The sequence below is a fragment of the Haematobia irritans genome, chromosome 2 (genome assembly GCF_050003625.1).
Source record: "Haematobia irritans isolate KBUSLIRL chromosome 2, ASM5000362v1, whole genome shotgun sequence".
Classification (NCBI taxonomy): Eukaryota; Metazoa; Arthropoda; class Insecta; order Diptera; family Muscidae; genus Haematobia; species Haematobia irritans.
In genome coordinates, this window is record NC_134398.1 from 69369245 (window position 1) to 69394202 (window position 24958).

The 24958-nt window shown below is 32.2% G+C and overlaps 1 long non-coding RNA gene across 1 annotated transcript; it reads right to left on the minus strand.

The window, feature by feature from the left end:
- Positions 1-1754: 1754 nt before the first annotated feature.
- LOC142227661 (uncharacterized) lies at positions 1755-2570 on the minus strand. The gene is made up of 3 exons (XR_012719953.1): positions 2481-2570; positions 2321-2413; positions 1755-2250 (listed from the first exon to the last, which is right to left on the minus strand). It is a non-coding gene; the product is annotated as an uncharacterized LOC142227661 (long non-coding RNA).
- Between the last annotated feature and the right edge of the window lie 22388 nt (positions 2571-24958).

Consider the following 24958-nt stretch of genomic DNA (forward strand, 5'->3'; position numbering starts at 1 on the left):
AAAGAAGCGATTTTTTTTGAGGGTGTGTGACAAGGTCACTGATTTTTCTCCTATATGTCTGAGAATAGAAGTCCATATACCCTATCGTTCAATGGACTTCTAAGAACTAGACACAGTGGATGAGGTTCATGAACCTGCACTCTCTAAAAAATCGCTTCTGTAACATATACTCCAAAACACATTTTGCTTCAAGCATGAACATTTTTGGGTATGGCCCAAACATTTATATATTTGATTTCTTCCAATATATAATATGTTTGAAAGCATATTGGTCTAAACAATATAATATGTTTGGGTAGTCTAGGTTCCAAATATTTTGTATTTTTCCATCCAAAGTCAATAATGTTGTGTTCAAAAAAACTATATGTTATTATGTGAACATATAATATGTTTTTTGAGCCCAACAATATTATATGCTTAGAATAATTTTCTCCCGAAGAAGATTGTGTTAAAAAATTTTTTTCTGCCTAAGTGTATATTCCCTCACATCTTTCTCACTTCCACGAATTTTTCTAGTTCTTAGCACCTTTTTATACCCTTCACCACTACTGTGGTACTTGGCGTGTATATCAACCGATCTTCCTCAAATTCCGTACATCCGAATATTTTATGAGTCTCGAAAAACTTGCAAAATATCAGCCAAATCGTTCAGATTTAGATATAGCTCCCATATATAGCTTTCGCCCGATTTACACTCATTTGCCCACAGAGGCCAAATTTTGGCTCCGATTTAGTTGAAATTTTGCATAGGGAGTAGAATTAGCATTGTAACTATGCGTGCCAAATTTGGTTGAAATCGGTACAGATTTGGACATATCTCCCATATATAGCTTTCGCCCGATTTACACTCATATGACCACAGAGGCCAATTTTTAACTCCGATTTGGTTGAAATTTTGCACAGGGAGTAGAATTAGCATTGTAGCTATGCGTGCCAAATTTGGTTGCAATCGGTTCAGATTTAGATATAGCTCCCATATATATGTTTTTCTGATTTCGACAAAAATGGTCAAAATATCAACATTTTCCTTGTTAAATCCCCACTGCTTAGTCGAAAAGTTGTAAAAATGACTCTAATTTTCCTAACTTCTAATACATATATATCGAGCGATAAATCACAAATAAACTTTTGCGAAGTTTCCTTAAAATTGCTTCAGATTTAAATGTTTCCCATTTTTTACTAAAATTGTTTTCCACCCTAGTGCATTAGCCAACTTAAATTTTCAGTCTATAGATTTTGTAAAAGTCTATCAAATTCTGTCCAAATCGAGTGATATTTAAATGTATGTATTTGGGACAAACCTTTATATATAGCACCCAACACATTTGACGGATGTGATATGGTATAGAAAATTTAGATCTACAAAGTGGTGCAGGGTATAATATAGTCGGCCCCGCCCGACTTTAGACTTTCCTTACTTGTTTTAAATATATTTCTATAAGAAAGAATATCCGTATGTAAGCTTAAAGGAAACTTTCTTATAAACAATAATTCTTTATAGAAAAAAGGCATGGTTAGGTTAGGTTAGGTTAAAGTGGCAGCCCGATTAAGATTCAGGCTCACTTAGACTATTCAGTCCATTGCACCGAAAAAAAAGTTTACTATTGTTTACGAAAAATGAACTAACCCATAGTAAGAATGACCATGATTTGGCGCCAAAGATTTTTTTCATCTAGATAAGTTCATGATTTTCTTATAAATAAGTTTATGTATTGCATCGTATTTTAGTTCATTCTTACTACGCTGCGGGAAGAATGTACTTACACTCATTCAAAATATTCCTGCTATCCGGAAAAATGAACAAGTTTTTGGGAATCCTATATTTAGAAATTGGTTTCAAATAAACTGTTTATCAGTATAATTTTCAAAGAAGTAAATAAATTGAGGAATTAAAGGTACAACAAGCCTGTATACAACTAAGAAATTTTTCGTACAATATAAGACAATTTTTCATAACTACCAGTATTTTATTTCAAAAAATTATTATTATATTACATAAAACTATGGCTTATGATATACAATAAAAGAAATGTTTTTATTCGTACGCTGTATGCTGTTACTTTTCGGTAGTTAGTAATTGCTTCTTCTAAAGAGTAATATTCTATGTTAGTAGAATGAAACTAATTAATATCAATTTCCATTTTTTATCCATATGAAAGATATATGCCATAAGTTGCTATTTTTATTTCATTTTTGTCCAATTTCACCGATATCGCTAGTTTTTGTTGTGTGGATTTGCGTCATAAGCCTCTGAAGTTAAAAAGGTATATAAAATATAAAAATATTATCAAATTCTATGGTATTTTGATCTTTAACTTACAAGAGAATTTTCTTAGAGCAAATAGGGATATCAGCTTAGTTAGCATTAAACAGTAAGAAGATTCCAAAAAATACCATTAGATTTGCTGTCATCCTGCAAATGAAAATTATTTTTAATAAATAGAAATTTTGACTTTATTACAAATGGACGAAAAACTTACCACATTGAAAAAAATCATCCAATTACTACATTAGTGGAATCATATCCATGCACAAATGGGACATTTTTGAAATCCTTCTCAGAATATAAATGAAATAAAAATATTAAAAAATTTAGATATAATTTCCACTTGTCAATATAGCATTTGGTATTTATGGTGGATATTAAGTTCGAGTTTAGTGGCTAAAATCTCAATTTTTCATGATTAGTTTTCTTTAGAAATACATGGGAACAAAATTGAACCGTTTTTGTGTTCATTTAAAATTTATATCAAATTTTTAGTAATTTGAGGTTGCTGAATCCAAATTTACACTTGTTTTTTTAAGAGCTCGACTTTTTGAGATATACGGTTATGTTCAAAATTAAGGCACTTCAGCTATATATATTGGAATAACTTGAAAACGATTCATCATATTAAATTAAAAAACCAGCGTTCTACATAAGCTTAAAAACGATTTTCTGTTCTTAATCGTGTAATCCATTTAAAGAATATAAACTTAATAAAAAACTTGTTTCGAGCTATTCTCCATCAAGTTATATTTAAATTTGCATCGAAGGCGTATAATTTTATACTTTTCTTACTGATTTATTTCTGATTTTAGCACCTAAACTCGAACTTAGTACACACCTTAAGGACTCGCTATAACATAAAAATATAGACTCAAAAAATTGTACTGTGATCCAGATGTAGAGTAAATATAGATCATTTTAAAGGGTGATTTGTTAAGAGCTTGATAACTTTTTTTAAAAAAAAAACGCATGTTGACCGCGGCTGCGTCTTAGGTGGTCAATTCGGAAAGTCCAATTTTGGGCAACTTTTTCGAGCATTTCGGCCGGAATAGCCCGAATTTCTTCGGAAATGTTGTCTTCCAAAGCTGGAATAGTTGCTGGCTTATTTCTGTAGACTTTAGACTTGACGTAGCCCCACAAAAAATAGTCTAAAGGCGTCAAATCGCATGATCTTGGTGGCCAACTTACCGGTCCATTTCTTGAGATGAATTGTTCTCCGAAGTTTTCCCTCAAAATGGCCATAGAATCGCGAGCTGTGTGGCATGTAGCGCCATCTTGTTGAAACCACATGTCAACCAAGTTTAGTTCTTCCATTTTTGGCAACAAAAAGTTTGTTAGCATCGAACGATAGCGATCGCCATTCACCGTAACGTTGCGTCCAACAGCATCTTTGAAAAAATACGGTCCAATGATTCCACCAGCGTACAAACCACACCAAACAGTGCATTTTTCGGGATGCATGGGCAGTTCTTGAACGGCTTCTGGTTGCTCTTCACTCTAAATGCGGCAATTTTGCTTATTTACGTAGCCATTCAACCAGAAATGAGCCTCATCGCTGAACAAAATTTGTCGATAAAAAAGCGGATTTTCTGCCACTGATTTTGGTAATAAAATTCAATGATTTGCAAGCGTTGCTCGTTAGTAAGTCTATTCATGATGAAATGTCAAAGCATACTGAGCATCTTTCTCTTTGACACCATGTCTGAAATCCCACGTGATCTGTCAAATACTAATGCATGAAAATCCTAACCTCAAAAGAATCACCCTTTATTACCACTTATTATGAATATTTTTATGTAAACCAATTTAAAACCGCACTAATTTTAAATTATTAATAGAAATATACAGTTTCTTAATATGTGATTTATTTTAGAGTTATTTATTTTTTTATCAATATAAAGTGTTTTTTGTTTTCTCTTACATCACACCATTCACTTATCAGTTTCTAAAATGTTACGAAATAAATGTATTTTTATTAACAACACAAATACCGCACGCAAGCGCACCACGTGTGCGCTTCATAAATGCATCAACAGAACTGAATGCACCAATAAAACTCAAAGACACAAATAGTCATAAAGGACACATATGTAAAGAAAAACAACTCCACACACACACACACATGATCCCTTTCTGATCTCGCTATTGCAACAAAACAACTATCACCACAAAAGATACCAACAACACACATTCCATAACATCATCGCAATAACAAACACAAACAAAAAAAAGATGATGCAATAATTTCATAATTTCTTCTCACTTCAATTTCCAGTATCACGTTTATTGATTAGTTGGTATTCTATCTATAGGATAAGGTAAAATATATTCAAAATTTGCGAGGAATCCATAAAAAATTATATACACCCGTCAAGGATTAAATTAACTACTTTTTATTCTACTTTATCTAAAATTTTCAATGTGAGGAAATATACTCCAACTTATAGTAAAAACCGAAATAAGCTGTAGGAAGCCGCCATACGAATCGGTACTGTGGTTAAGTTAATTTTTACTACAAAAATTTTTTTCCATACAAAAATTTTTCTTAGTAAATTGTCCACATTTCGTAGTAAGATTTTTATATTGCCTATGTCTTTTTATAATACAATCAACGATGCATTAACTATTGTATTGGAAATTTATTTAAGGAAAAATCCGTCCCATTTCGTAGTTAGTGAACTAAAAAACATTTACTGAAGTTTTATAAGTTTTCCTTTAGCTAAGTTAATTTTCGCAGTGGTTACGAAAAATGAACTATATTACAGTAAATTTTTTGATCTATGTGGAAGTTAAACTGGTCCTAAAATTAACAAGACACCTTTTTTTCTGTGTGTGATACCACATTAACTAAAAGTACCTATTACATATGGGCACTTCTAGTTTTAACCGTTGAACCTTCTCGATTATTTTCTTCTGTTGAACCAACCAGATTGTTCCAAAAACATTAGCAGACCGCCTAAGTTAACGTTTTCCGGGTCCGCCAGTAATCTGAAGCTATATGCCCCTAAAATTTGCTTACGCCTTACACAAAATGCAGGACACTCACACAAGAGGTGTTTTATAGAAAAAAGGCATATAAGAAACAATTTGTGTTTTTTCTGACTTTCTTATATCCGTTATCTACTGTACTATATGAACCGATTTCTCGAGGAAGAATATGTCACCAAATCCGCCTGAGAGTTTTTACTTTAAATTTATGTTATCGTTATCTTTGAATATCAATTTGATTTCTCTATTACTTAAGACATATCCGGAAAACAATTTGCCAATAAACAAAACTGTTGAAGTATATCCATATCATATTTGCTCAACCCTTTTTCCGGCCATAAAATGAAATTTGTCGACCCCATATTTCGGGGATTTCAAATTGTTTCCTTTTTTTAAATTTGTAAAGCGAATTATTCTTCCATTTTCCGGGAGATTTTAAAGTTACTATTGAAGGGACACATTGAGCGTGCTAAATTGTTTATTGTGATTTTCTCGCATGGCCTTCAGCCTTTGATATAGGCCAAAACTCTCTTGCCCTCAACGACACGTGCCAGTGATTGAATTCAGATATGAAAAGTGTGAAAAATTCTTATTTATAAAGCTTTTGGTAACGAGGAAAAAAATGTGCCAGACACTCTAACAATAAGTCTAATAAAGTAATGTGTGTTTAAAGGACCTGTAAGGCGCCTGAGGTATGCGTTCGCCTGAGTGGCATTGTGTGAAAAATCATAATTTTCTTTGTAGAAAAGTGACAAAATTTTAATTCGTGCGGAAATGCCGGGGGACGTTTCATAGGAAATAAAATGAAACAACTATAATCATTTGGGAAAAATGTACCAAGCGTGTGGCCGTGCATGGCTGGTATGGAATTCATGTTGTTATCCTTACTGATTTACACACATGATTTGTTACAAATCGAAAGGTTTAACAAGGAAAGAATTCTTGAGGTTTGATTTGTTTTATGATTTATTAGACTAATCTTGCTACGAGGTAAAGTTACTGCCATGCTATGTTGCCAAAGTTTGCATAAATTTGAATCAAATCTTAAATGATTTACAGTGCAAAATTTAAATAGCGAAATGTGGCAAATGAGGAGTGGAGTGACTATGTAATGCCCTTACCAGCTAATGTGTAACATTAGAAAATTTTTATCTATATCGGAAATTAAATTTAGGTTAGATAAGGTGTTGCCAAACTTAAACTGATATACATATTTCTCCTAAAATAATTAACTGGTGTAATGAGAAGAACGGGCACCGCAGCTCTGGAGGTACCGATAAGACGGAAGATCCTGGACTCGCTCGGATACGCGTATTGCAGAAAAAGGGAACTCATTGTTTCAGTTGGACAAAATATGAGGACAGAATATATGGCGACTTAGCATGTATACGAGAACCAGTTGAAATCGATTATACCAAGTATAGAGGATTGGGAAGAAAGCACATACATTTTAGAGATCTGAACATTTATACGAATGGATCGAAAGTGGTTGAAAGCACTGGCAATGGAAGAAGGCGCACACGGTGCGAATGACATCGTTACAGATGTTTTTTCCCGCTATCTTTAAATACTTACCGGATCAATGTCAAACACAATTAGGCTTGCCAGATCCAATTTGCCAAAAATCTTGACATTGACCAAGAAAACTTGATTTTGAAAAAAAAAAACTAACAAATAAAAACACTTATACTCTTGGATTTTTAATAATTTATTTTTTTTACTATATAAAATATGGTTCTATTTTCTTAGATGCAGAATTAATTAATTCTCTACCATCGGATGTTGTTAAAAATTTTGAAAGATTTGGTAATCCTCATTAAAATTTATTCTTATTAATAGTTCGGCTTTTATTAGATCAAAGGTCATTGTTACGTTAAAGATCGTCTAAGAATTTTCAATTAAAATAAACCCAATTAAGAAAGGAAAACCGTATTAATTTAAATAATAATAAAAAAAAATGTTCAAGAACAAATTCAATTTATTTGCTGAAAAATAGAAAAAAATTACAAGTTATTGATTTTAGTAAAGATACTTAATGATGTTGTCTGCTTCGTGGTCCAAATCAGAGAGATCGAATCAATTACTTTTAAAATCCACTTTAGCTACCATAGTTCGATTTGAAATTTGAATTGAGTGATTTCTCTCAACAAATATATTTAATTCAAAAGTGCTGCTGTTTCAATTTCATTCAATGTAAAAGCTATCATTGATAAAAAGAACTCATTCATTGTAATGCATTTATCAGTGAAAAACAACAACAAGCTGAAGATCAGTTATTTGTTGCATGTCACTCAATCAATGCATAAGCATGTTGGGAGAAAGAGAATGAGTACATTTTATCAATGAGAATATTTTATCAATGAAACGATTGATATGAATGAAACGAGCAGCGACTAATGTTAAATGCAAATTCATTGATGATAACTACACTATTGATCTATAGCATAAGTACATATTCAACATAATGCAAATGAGTTTAAATATATATCTAAATCATATTAAATATGTTAAAATGTATTTAACACAATGAAAAGATAATTAAACTTTAATATGAATAGAAATATAAATATTAATAAGTGTATGTTGGGTATGCAAATAAAATGTATATAAATTTATCATAAAATAATTATGATTTTAGAAAAGTTTTGGGAATTCAAAAATGAAAATGATGGTGTGTTGGCGGTTTCGCCAACATTCTCCCCCCTGAAGAACGACAGTTTTTCGTGATGAGGCTGGATATGATTGCCAGTCGTTGGGAGTATTTTAGTCGAACCTTAAGGCTCCGCTATGCTCCGACTCACAGCGATGTAGAACTGGCATTATCCTTTTTGATGTTACTATGTGTGTATAGAGCTGATGATGATTATGATGTGTAATAGTATGATGATTTGTGATATGAGTTGAATGATTTTACTTTTTTGGCGCTGATGTGTTGACTTGTAGTGTGGAAGCTCTGTAAAGAAACAATTTTTAGATCTAGGCCATTTGTAAATTGTATTTCTATAAAGGATTGATACTACCCTGAATGTGCGTATGAACCAGGAAAAGTACTTTAAATGCGACAAATGTTCCTTTGCCCAGAACCAGATACGAGAACCAGATGTTTTTCATAGAACGATATATTTGGTTTTGTAGCCGCCTTCCAAATTGTAAAAGTCCTCCAATATCAATACATGTCATTTGTTGCTTCGAAGATGGAAGTTTGATTACAGAAAGAGAATTAGAATCATATTTTCTATTCTCCTTGTGACTGAAATTATAATGTAGACAAAATAAGGTTACCCGAAAAAACTTTTGAAGACTCAAATATTTCAAAACGAGCTCCGCGCATTTTATTGTTCTCGTTATGTCATCCATAATCGTTTCCTTTCGTACACTCTCAGATGTGTACAAATTTGACAGATTTTCAGTCCAGAAAGGTGGTGGATCATAGAGAAATGATGGAACAATCACACTTGTACCGTTCTTAACAAAGCCCCCTGGTATCATACCTCGAGAGGATATGGCTAGTGGATCCAACGTAGGTGACACATATTCGACTGGATTTGTAAACCGTAGAATAGCAGTGACTCCATTTGACACAAAGACACTCCAATTCGATATAGCCTTCTTTATCCAATAGAAAACAGCAGAACTGTTACCCAAATAAAAAGTACTGGACACCTCTGTACCACTGACCGAGCCTATAACTTTCCATGTCAGTCCAAATAAAAATGAAGCTTCATACAATTTCAAACGACGAATTGTCATAGCGCACATTGGTAAAATTCCAGATCTATCTTGAATAATATGGACTTTAATGTTATAGGCTGCCACTACCACAGCATATACTAAAGCTGTATATGCAATTGTCGAGACATTACAAACGTAATGGAATTTAATTTTTGTTCTAGGCAGCAGTCCAAGGCATCCTGCAGTTCCCAGATAAGAAAGTTCGGGTAACGAGCCGCCGTTTGAAAACCAATGCGATTCAATAATATCTGGGATTTCAGAATGCCAGTCGACTGCATGCCCCCATAAGCTCCCAAAAAGGGACATAGTGACAAAAGTGGTGGGTTGGCCGTAAAGCCGTGCAACTTTCAAAATAATCGATTGATTTGTGTTTGCCCGAAATTGCGTTCCACAAGAAATATACTTGTACGTTAGATGCAGATTCATGGGTACATGCTCCCAAAATGATCGGAATTTACTCTCGAGAATACCATTAACGGTCATAAAATCGTCAGAATCCATAAAAATCCACTTAAACTGAGAAGTTTGGAAAACAAAATTTCCATGGACAAATGTGGGGATATGGATCCCTGAAACAACATCCGAATATAAAATCATATCACTATTAGAGAAAAGAGTATCGGAAAAACTGTCCACGTCGATATTGGGCATTATTATGTGTCCTAACGATGGATTCGTATCATACGAGATAAGATTAGATAAAATTATAGTGAAGGAAAACAATTCGACGTCTACAAAAAACGTGGTCAACGTTGTGTAACCCTTCCCAATGTCAATTACCTGATGGCATGATCTAAACTTATTCAAGTCAGTTAACTGGACCGCTGATTCAGTAATGAGGCCATCCTGTGAACCAGGGTCCAAGAATGCTCTCAAGTGAAAGCGACCACTGTTAGCATTGACAACAAGACGTATTGTGTACAGTAAAACAGCCCGAAAAGCACTAGGCACATGAAATGCGAATTGGCTTGGAGCAAAGCTATTATAACTTGATGAAGATTGAGTCTGAGTCAAAGCTTGATTCAAGCTCTCCACTTCTTTCGAATGCACTATAGAGTGAGGCAATCCCTTGCATGAAATACAGCGAAAAGTCGAGGGGCAGTCACCATAATTATGTCCAGTACTAAAACAATCGCGGCAAAGTCCTTTCTGTGATATAACCTCATATTTCACATTCAAGGGCAATGCCAAAAATTTGAAACATTCCAATCTAGAATGAGATTTATCACAATGTGCGCACGAATCCGTATTTGCCCCCAACAATTCGCCGGAATGGCAAGATGGACCTCTTACATTACAAGTACTCTCAGCACATTGAAAATCGTCATTTAGAGACTCAACGGTTTTAGTAAGTGATTTATTCCTATGAACGTGGAATGAATTATTGTCACGGAAAGAATACTTGAGATGCTTGGGAAGCTTCGCGTTAAACCTCATCGTTGTATCACAACGATTATTCGAGACTGCAGATTTGCTGGCAAATGGGAAATGAGTCGATTGCTGAGGCAAAGAATCAAGAACTTTTCCCTTAATCGTAAAATAAAAATCGGAGAAATCAAAATACAAATCGTCCACTAAGTAGGGAATATCGGAGACATTCAAGACTCCATTGTGGACCCTTAGCAAAATTTCTCGATGTCGGCTCTCAAAAACTTTAAAAACATCGTCAACCCGCTGACCCAATGAGGACAAAAAACCCGAAGTTTTCTCAGAATCTGGCGTAGAATCAAACCTCTGTTCATATTTCCTCAGCAATTCCAAAGAATATTTTTGCAGTCGTATAATTTCATCCAAGTCAGACATTTCAATTATGGTATATGAAACGAAAATAATCACCACGTGATTTCACAGAAAATAAAATCCATAAAAAAAAAAAACCGAGAAAAATACGCGAAATTTCCCGGGTTTCGGCACCAAAAATGTTACGTTAAAGATCGTCTAAGAATTTTCAATTAAAATAAACCCAATTAAGAAAGGAAAACCGTATTAATTTAAATAATAATAAAAAAAAAATGTTCAAGAACAAATTCAATTTATTTGCTGAAAAATAGAAAAAAATTACAAGTTATTGATTTTAGTAAAGATACTTAATGATGTTGTCTGCTTCGTGGTCCAAATCAGAGAGATCGAATCAATTACTTTTAAAATCCACTTTAGCTACCATAGTTCGATTTGAAATTTGAATTGAGTGATTTCTCTCAACAAATATATTTAATTCAAAAGTGCTGCTGTTTCAATTTCATTCAATGTAAAAGCTATCATTGATAAAAAGAACTCATTCATTGTAATGCATTTATCAGTGAAAAACAACAACAAGCTGAAGATCAGTTATTTGTTGCATGTCACTCAATCAATGCATAAGCATGTTGGGAGAAAGAGAATGAGTACATTTTATCAATGAGAATATTTTATCAATGAAACGATTGATATGAATGAAACGAGCAGCGACTAATGTTAAATGCAAATTCATTGATGATAACTACACTATTGATCTATAGCATAAGTACATATTCAACATAATGCAAATGAGTTTAAATATATATCTAAATCATATTAAATATGTTAAAATGTATTTAACACAATGAAAAGATAATTAAACTTTAATATGAATAGAAATATAAATATTAATAAGTGTATGTTGGGTATGCAAATAAAATGTATATAAATTTATCATAAAATAATTATGATTTTAGAAAAGTTTTGGGAATTCAAAAATGAAAATGATGGTGTGTTGGCGGTTTCGCCAACAGTCATTGTAACATATTACTATCTGTGGAATATAAATTATTTAGAACAGTAATTGATTTTTCACGAAAGGCATTGCTTATTGCCATAGAAAAAAAGATTCCCCATATAAACCGATCTCCCGATTTGGGGTCTTGGGCCTACAAAGTAGTTTTTATCCGATTTGCATCAAATTAGACAACTAGAGGTATTTTGGGACCATAAAAGGATGTGTGTTTTGGTATAGCTTCTGTATTTTCTTTCCGATTTGGCTGATATTTGAAATCTAGAGGTATTGTATGACTGGAAATATACAGAAAAAGTGTCTCATAAATTTAAGAAGATTTTTACAATAATTTATTACAAGAATTTTCCAGATTTTTAGTTCATTTTTCGTATCTTCAACGAAAATTAACTACTCGAAAGGAAATTTTACAAATTCTAAGTAGCAATCGTTTAGTTCATGGCCTACAAAATACGATGGAAATTTCCTTAAAAAAATTCTTAACTGGTAGTTAAAAATTCGTTTGTCATGCTATAAAACTACTTGTGAAATGTAAAGTATTTTCTAAATAATAAGTGCAATTTACTATAAGATTTTTTTGTATGAGAAAATATTTTTTTACGAAAAATGAACTTGAAAGTGGATAGCAATTTCTTACTGACAATTCCTATAGTTAATAATTGTTGGTAAAAAATTACCCAATGAAATATTTTTAGTTCACATATAATTAAATTTATAGACATTTTCATCAAAAATGGTAGATAACATTTCATGAAAATTTTGCAAATTTTAAGTTAAACGTTTCATCGTTCATAAACTGGTGTGCCTTTACGAATATTATTCTTAGAGTAAATTGTCGGCATAGTGGAATGTGATTAATGTAAAGATGATGTTACTTGAGTTTTGTTGTGTATACATGAGCGTGGGGTTGTTTTTATTTTTGTTTATTTAGTGGTTTGTGTGTGTGTGTGTTTGTTATTCGCGGATGGTTTATTTGGCTGGATGAGGTGTTGTTTTCAATAAAGGCACATGTGTTTTTGTTGTTGTAGGAATGTTTTGGCTTTGCTTGGTTTTGTTTGGCATGCTTCAGTTGTATAGTTGGCGTTGGCGTGGGCTGTTGCATCTTTTAAGTACCCAGCAAAAAAAGCGTCGCCAAAAAAGTAATGAAAATGTTCTTTTTGGATCCGGAAGTGGTGCAAAATTGACACAGAAGCGATGAATTTAACATGGGCATGTCATAGGGCGGAAGTCCTCCATTTCAACAGCCGTTGCACTGAATTTGCATCACTTCTTTAGGTGTGATCCGGATTCAAAGTTTTGGATGTAAATTAAAAAATTCTGTGATATTTTGTCAATTAAATAATTTTTATAATTTTTTATAATTTTTAATTGATTCTAACGCTTTTCGGAAACGTTTGACCTCAAATATTTGAAAAAATTCACAATTTTTTCAGATTGGGTTTAGCATTTTTGTCGACAACATTTAAATGATTTGTACCATTTTATGAATTCTTATTCTGTTTTTAACCTATTTGAAACAAAAAAAATTAAAATTATCCATTATAAGTATGAAAAACCAAGTTATAAAAAATTGAATTAAAAGAACTTCCTGGGTAGTTATAATAAAGAACATCATTGGGAGTACATCTTCTGGAAGTGCTTCTAAAGTTTTGCCTTTGGAAGAACTTCCAAATTTTTTTGCTGGGTAGGTATGCAACAAGGGAATATAAAGGCATGGAATATTTTGGATTTTTGAGACATATATCGGTGTTTGTTTATTAAACCTTTTAAATGAAAGTTATTAATATTTTATCGGTAGTTTAGAAAAAAGTTAATAAGAATATTTAGGCAAATATGTTGAAATTGAAAGTGTATTGAAATTTTTATTATTCAATGTAAAAATTTAATATTCAATTCCAGATGAATTTGGAAAATTTTGTTATATTTCAGCGTATAGTTTAGTCATAAATTGGTAAGTATTTTTTTAATATGGCTTTCTTTTAAAAATAATATTTTTATGTATATTATTATTTGTTAATTAATTTTTTTTGGATACCAGTTTAATGTTTTTCTTTGTTGTAAAAGCAATATTTACTTTCAGAGCAACTCCAGATGGATTCGAACAAATTAAAAAAATAGAGAATTGGTAAGTTTTCTTTTACAAATTGGCTTTCTTTCAACTAGAATATTTACCTTCTTATCATCAAAATTTCAGGTTTTTAATACCTTTTTTTAGTATTTCTTTAAGCAAATTTTTTGGAAACGAATGTAATATTTTTAACGTAAAAAACAAATATTTAATTTCAGAGTAACCCCTTAAAAACTTGGAAAATTTTGTAGTACTCCTTTGCTTGTAATTTAATAGTGAATTGGTAAGGATTCTTTGGCTTTCTTTTAACCCTGGACAGTCATCCTTATTTTTTGTATATTAACGCCCTGGACAGTCATCCTTATTTTTTGTACAATTAGTATAAAATAAAAAATTCATAAAACGGTCGAATTAGTATAACTTCAATTTACCATTTCCCAATAGACTAAAATGCATTTTAAATCGAAAATGAAATGTCGGCATTTTGACGAATGATGACTGTCTAGGGTTAACCATAATAAATTGGGGTTTTATCCCTATTTTTTAGAAACCTATTTAATACACCGAAAGAATTTTCTTCGTAAAAAGAACAAAAATTTTCGTTAAAAGTACGAAATTTGTCATTGTTTTACAACCAAAGAAACTTTTCATTAAAAGTACGAAATATTTCGTACTTTTTACGAAGATAAGTTCTTCCAAAATTTTCGTAGTTTGTAAGAAAAAAATTCGTACTTTTTATGAAGAATCTTCGTACTTTTTATGAAAAATCTTCGTACTTTTTATGAAACAATTTCGTTATTTTTACGAAAATGTTTCGTACTTTTTATGAAAAATTTTCGTAGTTTTTATGAAAAATTTTCGTACTTTTTATGAAAAACTTTCGTACTTTGTTTTCAAACATGTTCGAACTATAAAAAAAAAATTATAGTCGAAAGTGCATTTGGTTGTATTTATAAATGTGAAAAATGACATCACTACTTTACATCTTAAGTTTTTGAATAATTTTTAGTTTTATTGCTTCATTTTAATTCATAACGCGCTATCACCCAAATGAGAAGTAGCATACACTTGCACCGAAAAAAAAGTTTACTATTTTTTATGAAAAATGAACTAACCCATAGTAAGAATGACCATGATTTGGCGCCAAAAATTTTTTTCATCTAGATAAGTTCATGATTTTCTTATAAATTAGTTCATGTATTACATCGTATTTTAGTTCATTATTACTATGCTGTGGGAAGAATATAGTTAAACTCATTCAAAATATTCCTGATATCCGGAAAAATTAACAATTTTTTGGGAAACCTGTATTAAGAAATTGGTTTGAAATAAACTGTTTGTCGGTATAATTTTTAAAAAAGTAGAGAAATTGAGGAATCAAAGGTACAACAAGCCTGTATACAACTAAGAAATTTTTCGTACAAAACAAATCAATTTTCTATAACCACCAGTATTTTATTTCAAAAAATTATTATTATATTACACAAAACTATGGCTTATGATATACAATAAAGGAAATATTTTTATTAGTACGTTGGACGCATTTACTTGTCGGTAGTTAGTAATTGCTTCTTCAAAAGAGTAATATTCTATGTTATTAGGACTAAACTAATTAATTTAAATTTCCATGTTTTCTATCCATATGAAAGATATATGTGGCATAAGTTGCTATATTCAATTGAATTGTCCAATTTCATCGATTTTGGCTAACTTTTGTTGGGCGGATTTGGCTTATAAGCATCTGAAATTGCAAAGTTATACAAAATATAAGAAAAACATTATTAATTAATTAATTCTATCGTTCATATTGATCTTTAACTTACGGTTTTCAATAGTATTTCCTAGAGCCAATAAGGATATCAGCTTAATTAGTATTAAACAGTAAGAATATTCAAAAAATTACCATTACGAGACCTGTCTACCTGCAAGTGAAAAAAATAATTTTTAATAAATTGAAATTTTGGTTTTATTAAAAACGGACAAAATACCGTTTATAGAAAAACTTACCACATTGAAAAATCCATCCAGTAGGTACATTATTGGAATCATATCCATGGACAAATGGGACGTTATTGAAATTATTCTCAGAATATATTTGAAATAAAAAATATTATAAAATTAGACATAATTTCCACTTGTCAGTATAGCATTTAGTATTTAAGGTGGATATTAAGTTCGAGTTTAGCGGCTAAAATTGCAATTTCCATGATAAGTTTTCTTTAATAATCCATTATAAAAAATAATCTTTATAAAAAACTTGATTTGGGCTATTCTCCATCAAGTTATATTTAAATTTGTATCGAAGGCGTATAATTTTATACTTTACTTAGTGATTTATTTTTAATTTTAGCGGCTAAGCTCGAACTTAGTACTCACCTGTAGGAATTGCTGTAACATAAAAAATATAGATTCAAAAAAATGGTTGCTTCTCAACCTGTGATCCAGATGTAGAATAAATATAAATCATCCTATTACCACTCATGTTGTATATTTTTTATGTAAATCAATTTAAAATCCGCACTAATTTTAAACTAACATATTAACAGAAATATACAGTTCCTTAATCTGTTATTTGTTTTTTATCAATAAAAAGCGTTTTTGATTTCTGTAACATCACATTCACTTCTCAGTTTCTAAAATTTTTCGAATAAATGTATTTTCATTAATAAACACCAATACCGCACGTACAATTTTGCAAAATTAAATCCACGTGTGCACTTCATAAATGCATCAACATAACTGAATGCAACAATAAAACTCAAAGACACAAATAGTCATAAAGGGTACATAGCTGCCGTAAAGAAAAACAACTCCACACACACGCACACGATCCCTTTCTGATCTCGCAATATATTGCAAGAAAACAACTCTCACCACAAAAGATACCAACAACACACAAGGAACATTCCATTGTCTCTAGAATCAAAACAACCAACAACAGCATAAATGACGCAATAACAAACACAAACAATCATACGAGATATACACAAAATGTCTCTAAAAACTCCCTCACATGATGCACTCACATTTTCCAGTAGCACGTTTATTGATTAGTTGGAATTCTATCTATAAGTTAAGGTTAAATATATACCAAAACTATGAGGAATCTATATAAAATTATATACACCCGTCAAGGATTATATTAACTACTTTTTATTCTACTTTATCTAAAATTTTCAATGTGAGTAAAAACACTCCAGCATATAGTAAAAAGGGGAATAATCTGTAGGTAGCCATCGTACGAATCGGTAATGTCGTTAAGTTAATTTTTACTACAAAATTTTTTTTCCATGCAAATTTTTTTCTTAGTAAATTGTCCACATTTCGTAGTAAGATTTTTATATTGCCCATGTATATTTATAATAGAATCAACGATGCATTAACTACTGTGTTGGAAATTTATTTAAGGAAAAATCCTTCCCATTTCGTAGTTAGTGAACTAAAAAACATTTACTGAATTTTTATAAGTTTTCCTTTAGCTAAGTTAATTTTCGTTGTGGTTACGAAAAATGAAATATATTACAGTAAATTTGTTGAACTATGTGGAAGTCAAAATGGTCCTTAAATTTACAAGACACTTTTTTTTCTGTGTGCATAAAAAAATAGAATAAAGGAATACACTCAAGCACATTGTAAAAGGCAATTTAATGCCGCGAACGGAAATTTTACAACTTCAATGAAACTTCTTCGTTATTTCTAAGAAAATGTTTCGTACTTTTTATGAAGAAATTTTAACGCAGAATGTTTCGTAAAATATTCGTAAAAACTTCTTCACAAAATTCATGAAATTTGAAGAAAGTTTCGTTAAAAGTAGGAACTTTTTACGAAGAAAAGTTAATGTAGAATATTTCATAGAAGTTTCGTATATTCGTAAAATGTTCTTCGTAAAATTTACGACAATGAATGAAAATTTCGTTATTTTAATGAAGAATTCACGAAGAATAGTTAATGAAGAATTCTTCGTAAAATTAACGAAGAGAATTCTTTCGGTGTAATTTTATTTAATGTAAAAAATAAATATTTAATTTCAGAGTAACCCAAATAAATTTGGACAACTTTTTATATTTCCCCTCAGCGTACAATTTAATAGAGAATTGGAAAGTTTTATATTAAAACTTTGGCTTTCTTGCAACTAGAATATTTTTTTTATTATATCCTTCATATCGATAACAACAGTTTTATGAGTTTATATAGAATACTTTATTATTTCTCTAATTGTTTCAGGTATAAATTTTATGAGATACGTTTTCCAAAGAAAAGTTGAATTCCTTGCGCCATTTGATAAAATGCCCCAAAATATGGTAAGTTTCAAGCTAGAATGATGAATTAAAAAACTATATGTCATTACATGGTGTTAATTTTTAACAATTTTCATTATTGCTTCCATTTTTTTCCAGAAAGATATGTGAAAAAATTGCCTACGATGAATAAAAACAGGATAAGTCAAAATGTCCAAACAGCGAGTTCAAATGAACTACTCTCTGTTCCACGAGGTCATCATTTTTATTCACAAAAACATTGTATTAAGAACTTTCATCATAAGTTTTTATAATAAAGTTCTTTTGCTTAAAGAAAGTTTAATTTTAATGTATGAAAATGTTCATAATAGTAAAACGGTTTGTTGTTCCTTTAATTATTTAATTTCTCTGTACTGTGGAATGATTGATTTATTTATAGTTTAGTCGTCGACATTTTAAAGAGACTGTTAACCAATTTTTATTATCGGGTTTCCCACAAAATAAGCAAGTAAACCAAAATAATACTGACTTTTTAACTTGGTAGGGGTATATAAATCTTATGGTGTTGTAAAAATGAACTAAACTTCAATGTTATAGATGAACTAAAATTTAAGAGAATTATAAACTAGACAAGTTGAAAAAAATCTTAAGGGCTAAATCATGGTCAATATTACTATAGTTTATTTTGCAATGGAAAAGGGTTCACTGTTTTTTCAGTGTAGGTGTGCCGAAATTGGAGTGTATCGGCCCATGGCTATACCAAAACATGAGCCGATCTCCCAATTTTACTTCTTGGTCGTCTAGGAACTATATTTTCTATTCGATTTGCTTGAAAATGGAAATCTAGGAGTATTCTGGGACCATAAATATGTGTGTCGTAAATGGTCCGTATTTTGGTATAGCTCCCATATAGACCGATCTCCCAATTTTACTTCTTGGGCGTCTACACTGAAAAAAATATTGTCGTGAGGTCAAAGATTTCATGTCTTTAAAATACGAATACAAATTTTGCTTAGCATAGAAGACGCATTTCTCTAAAATAAAGTTATTTTCCTTGACCAAAAGTCGATAAACTTTTCAATGAAGTCATATTGTCCTTATAATTAAGTGATTTGACTTCAAAATGGGTATCTTAACATGAAAGAAAAAATTTATAGGCTAAGGTCAACTTGACTTTAATAATTCAGAAAAATTCTTTAAATTTAATGGAATTGTCTTTAAATTTGTTGTCTTTTTGCATCTTGACTACAAAGCAAAAAATCGTTCAAATATAGGACATGTTTTTCAAAACTTTATTTTAAAGAAGTTTTTTACTTCAAACATAGCATAATTTCTACTGGAAGTCGAGTCCTAATTTGGAAAATAAAGTCGCCGTTAACTCGTTTTTAAAGGACTTTGATAGCATATGAAGAAAAAAAGCTGAGAAAGCGAAAAATTAAAATTTGCTTCCTAGAAGCAAGTACACAAAACCTATATTTAAAAGAGAATTGTGTCTTAAAAGTATCCTTACTTGTATTCTCCGCTTCTTTGGCTCGGAATCAATGACAAATTTTTTAAAGTAAAGACAAAATCTTTGGAACCGAGTATGCTTTTTTTTCAGTGTAGAAACTATATTTTCTATCCGATTTGCTGAAAATGGAAATCTAGGGGTATTCTGGGACCATAAAGATGTGTGTCGAAAATGGTCCGTATCGGTCCATGTTTTGGTATAGCTCCCATATAGACCGATCTCCCGATTTTACTTCTTGGGCGTCTATAAACTATATTTTCTATTCGATTTGCTTCAAATTGAAAATCAAGAGGTATATTATGATCAGAAATAGGTGTTTCGCAAATGGGGTGTATCGGCCCACGTTTAGGTATAGCCCCCATATAGATCGATCTCCCGACTTTATTTCTTGGGCTTCTAGTATCCGTAGTTTTTATCCAATTTGGCTGAAATTGGAAATCATTGGTATTTTAGGACCATAAAAAGGTGTGCCGAAAATGGTGCCTATGTTTTGGTATAGCCCCCATATAGACCGATCTCCCGACTTTACTTCTTGGGCTTCTAGAATCCATAGTTTTTATCCAAGTTGCCTGAAATTAGAAATCTAGAGGTATCTTAAAATCATAAAGAGGTGTGTCGAAAATGGTTCGAATCGGTCCATGTTTTGGTATAGCACCCATATAGACTGATATTCAGATTTTACTTCTTGGACTTCTAGAATTCGTAGTTTTTATCCATTTTGCCTGAAATTGGAAATCTAGAGGTATTCTAGGACCATAAAGAGGTGTGCCGAAAATGATGAGTGCCGGTCCATGTTTTGATATGCTCCATATTGACCGATCTCACGATTTTGCTTTTTGGGCTTCTACAATCCGTAGGTTTTACCCATTGGACTGAAATATGAAATCTAGAGGTATTCTGGGACCATAAGGACGTGTGCCGAAAATGGTGAGTACCGGTTCATGTGTTGATATAAACCTCATACAGACCGATCTCCCGATTTTACTTCTTAGGCTTCTAGAATCCGTAGTTTGTACCCATTTTGCCTGAAATTGGAAATCTAGAGGTATTCTAGGAGTATAAAAAGGTGTGTCGACTATATTGTGTATCGGTACAGTTTTTGATATAGCCCCCTTAAAAGCCGTTCTTCCGATTTGGGGTCTAGATTCTAGAACTACAATTAGAAGTGCTGAATAATGTGTGTATCCCTCCATGTTTTTGGCATAGCCCCCACTAGACCGATCTATCGATTTAACTCCTATGGTTTCTAGAAATTGTAGTTTTTATCCGATTTGCCACAAATTGAAAATATACTGGCATTTTAGCCGCACAAAAAGGTGTATATGATTTAGTTTTTATCGGTCCATTTGGTGAGGCCTCCATATAGACCGATTTCAGATCTTGAGGGTACAGAAGGTACAATGATCATGAAAATTGCTTGAAACTGAATGTAAAATGTCCAGATTTTACCTCTCGTAATCATTTAAATAATTTTGGTAAAAACCAACAGATTTTAGATTTCAAATCAAGGCGTTATTTCATCATTTTCTTGCACATTTAACATACAAGATTTGTTTATGATACCTCTAAAACTCAAAACAAAAAATGGTTCTTATTAATCCAGAATCTCAACTAGTCTTCATAGGTAAAATCTTTACATTTATCTTCGGGAAGCGTACTGATTAAATTGATCTGCTTGGGAAAATATTCATGGTGGTGGGTATTTAAGATTCGGCACGGCCGAACTGACTACTGTATATACTTGTTTTTAATTAGTCCTTAGTTGTAAAAATACACAACAAAAGTTTTTTTAGAATATAAACTTACTTTTTTAAGTATTATTACAAATGTGGCTAGAATAAATTTGAGAAAAAATTAACTTGACAAATCACTTTCCACTAGGGTGGAACACAATATTAGTAAAAAAATATGTGAAACATTTAAATCTGAAGAAACCTTAGGGAAACTTCGCAAAAGTTTATTTATGATTTATCGCTCGATATATATGTATTAGAAGTTTAGGAAAATTAGAGTCATTTTTACAACTTTTTGGCTAAGCAGTGGCGATTTTACAAGGAAAATGTTGGTATTTTGACCATTTTTGTCGAAATCAGAAAAACATATATATGGGAGCTATATCTAAATCTGAACCGATTTCAACCAAATTTGGCACGCATAGCAACAATGCTAATTCTACTCTCTGTGCAAAATTTCAACTAAATCGGAGTTAAAAATTGGCCTCTGTGGTCATATGAGTGTAAATCGGGCGAAAGCTATATATGGGAGATATATGCAAATCTGAACCGATTTCAACCAAATTTGGCACGCATAGTTACAATGCTAATTCTACTCCCTGTGCAAAATTTCAACTAAATCGGAGTTAAAAATTGGCCTCTGTGGTCATATGAGTTTAAATCGGGCGAAATCTATATATGGGAGATATATCCAAATCTGAACCGATTTCAACCAAATTTGGCACGCATAGTTACAATGCTAATTCTACTCCCTGTACAAAATTTCAACTAAATCGGAGTTAAAAATTGGCCTCTGTGGTCATATGAGTGTAAATCGGGCGAAAGCTATATATGGGAGATATATCTAAATCTGTACTGATTTCAACCAAATTTGGCACGCATGGCTACAATGCTAATTCTACTCCCTGTGCAAAATTTCAACTACATCGAAGTTAAAAATTGGCCTCTGTGGTCATATGAGTGTAAATCGGGCGAAAGCTATATATGGGAGATATATCCAAATCTGAACCGATTTCAACCAACTTTGGCACGCATGGCTACAATGCTAATTCTACTCCCTGTGCAAAATTTCAACTACATCGAAGTTAAAAATTGGCCTCTGTGGTCATATGAGTGTAAATCGAGCGAAAGCTATATATGGGAGATATATCTAAATCTGAACTGATTTCAACCAAATTTGGCACGCATAGTTACAATGCTAATTCTACTCCCTATGCAAAATTTCAACTAAATCGGATCAAAAAATTGGCCTCTGTGGGCAAATGAGTGTAAATCGGGCGAAAGCTATATATGGGAGCTATATCTAAATCTGAACCGATTTGGCTGATATTTTGCAAGTTTTTCGAGACCCATAAAATATTCGGATGTACGGAATTTGAGGAAGATCGGTTGATATACACGCCAATTATGACCAGATCGGTGAAAAATATATATGGCAGCTATATCTAAATCTGAACCGATTTTTTCCAAAATCAATAGGGATCGTCTTTGACCCGAAACAGGACCCTATACCAAATTTTAGGACAATCGGACTAAAACTGCGAGCTGTACTTTGCACACCAAAATACATCAACAGACAGACGGACAGACAGACAGACGGACATCGCTAAATCGACTCAGAATTCAATTCTAAGCCGATCCGTATACTAAAAGGTTGGTCTATGATTACTCCTTCTTGGCGTTACATATAAATGCACAAACTTATTATACCCTGTACCACAGTAGTGGTGAAGGGTATAAAAACTTGACAATCAGCTCCATCTGGCAACCCTAAACAAAATGATTTACGGAAAGGACGTTGAGCTTCGTCTGCGGACTGCGAGAAAAACAATCTAATATGGAACGAAAAGAGTAGTAAGAATTCTGATTTTCTAATAAAATAACACTATATTTCACACATCGAAAACACATGGTAAGGATTGACGTAATGATTGATGATGTACATATGTAGATGGTGTCTGGACCCTGAGGCAACGAAAGACTCCTACATTTTCTGTGACTGTGTCCAGCATTATTATTTAGAAACAACAAGATACTGGGCTACTTTTTCTTTCAGTATACTTCCGATGCAAGAGATTGTAATCTGAAGGATATACTTGCCTTCATCAATGCTTCTGGATGGAGGACCTAGAAGCTCCTTTGGAAAAGCGAATATGATTCATGAAGAGGAGAGAAACCAACTATGTATGAGGGATCACAATGGACCAATATGATTTAAGTGGAAACAAATTCCTTGTCTTAACCTAACCTAACATATAATATAATTAACAGTTATATATTTGTACATTGTTTGGTAAATATATTGTTTACAAACCAACAAAAGCATTTGCGTCTAAATTAGTTTAAAACAAGTAAGGAAAGTCTAAAGTCGGGCGGGGCCGACTATATTATACCCTGCACCACTTTGTAGATCTAAGATTTCGATACCATATCACATCCGTCAAATGTGTTGGGTGCTATATATAAAGGTTTGTCCCAAATACATACATTTAAATATCACTCGATTTGGACAGAATTTGATAGACTTTTACAAAATCTATAGACTCAAAATTTAAGTTGGCTAATGCACTAGGGTGGAAAACAATTTTAGTAAAAAATGGGAAACATTTAAATCTGAAGCAATTTTAAGGAAACTTCGCTAAAGTTTATTTATGATTTATCGCTCGATATATATGTATTAGAAGTTAGGAAAATTAGAGTCATTTTTACAACTTTTCGACTAAGCAGTGGCGATTTAACAAGGAAAACGTTGGTATTTTGACCATTTTTGTCGAAATCAGAAAAACATATATATGGCAGCTATATCTAAATCTGAACCGATTTCAATCAAATTTGGCATACATGACTATATTACTAATTGTACTCCTAGTGCAAAATTTCAACCAAATTGGGCCAAAACTCTGGCTTCTGGGGCCATATAAGTCCATGTCGGGCGAAAAATATATATGGAAGCTATATCTAAATCTGAACCGATTTCAATCAAATTTGGCACGCATAGCTTCAATGCTAAATCTACTCCCTGTTCAAAATTTCAACCAAATTGGGGCAAAACACTGGCTTTTAGGACCATATTAGTCCATATCGGGCGAAAGATATATATGGGAGCTATATCTAAATCTGAACCGATGTCAATCAAATTTTGCACACTTGACTATACTACTAATTGTACTCCTAGTGTAAAATTTCAACCAAATTCGGCCAAAAATCTGGCTTCTGGGGCCATATAAGTCCATATCGTGCGAAAGATATATATGGGAGCTATATCTAAATCTGAACCGATTTGGCTGATATTTTGCAAGATTTTCGAGATTCATAAAATATTTGGATGTACGGTATTTCAAGAAAATCGGTTGATAAACACGCTAACTATGACCACATCGGGGATAAATATATATGGCAGCTATATCTAAATCTGAACCGATTTTTTCCAAAACCAATAGCGATTGTCTCTGTCCCAAGCAACGGCCCTCTGCCAAATTTGAGGACGATCGGACTTAAATTGCGAGCTGCACTTTGTGCACAAACTTACATATACAGGCAGACGGACGGACAGACAGACAGACAGACAGACAGACAGACAGACAGACGGACATACCTAAATCCACTCAGAATTTAATTCTAAGGCGATCGGTATACTAAAAGATGGGTCTATGACCACTATTTCTTGGCGT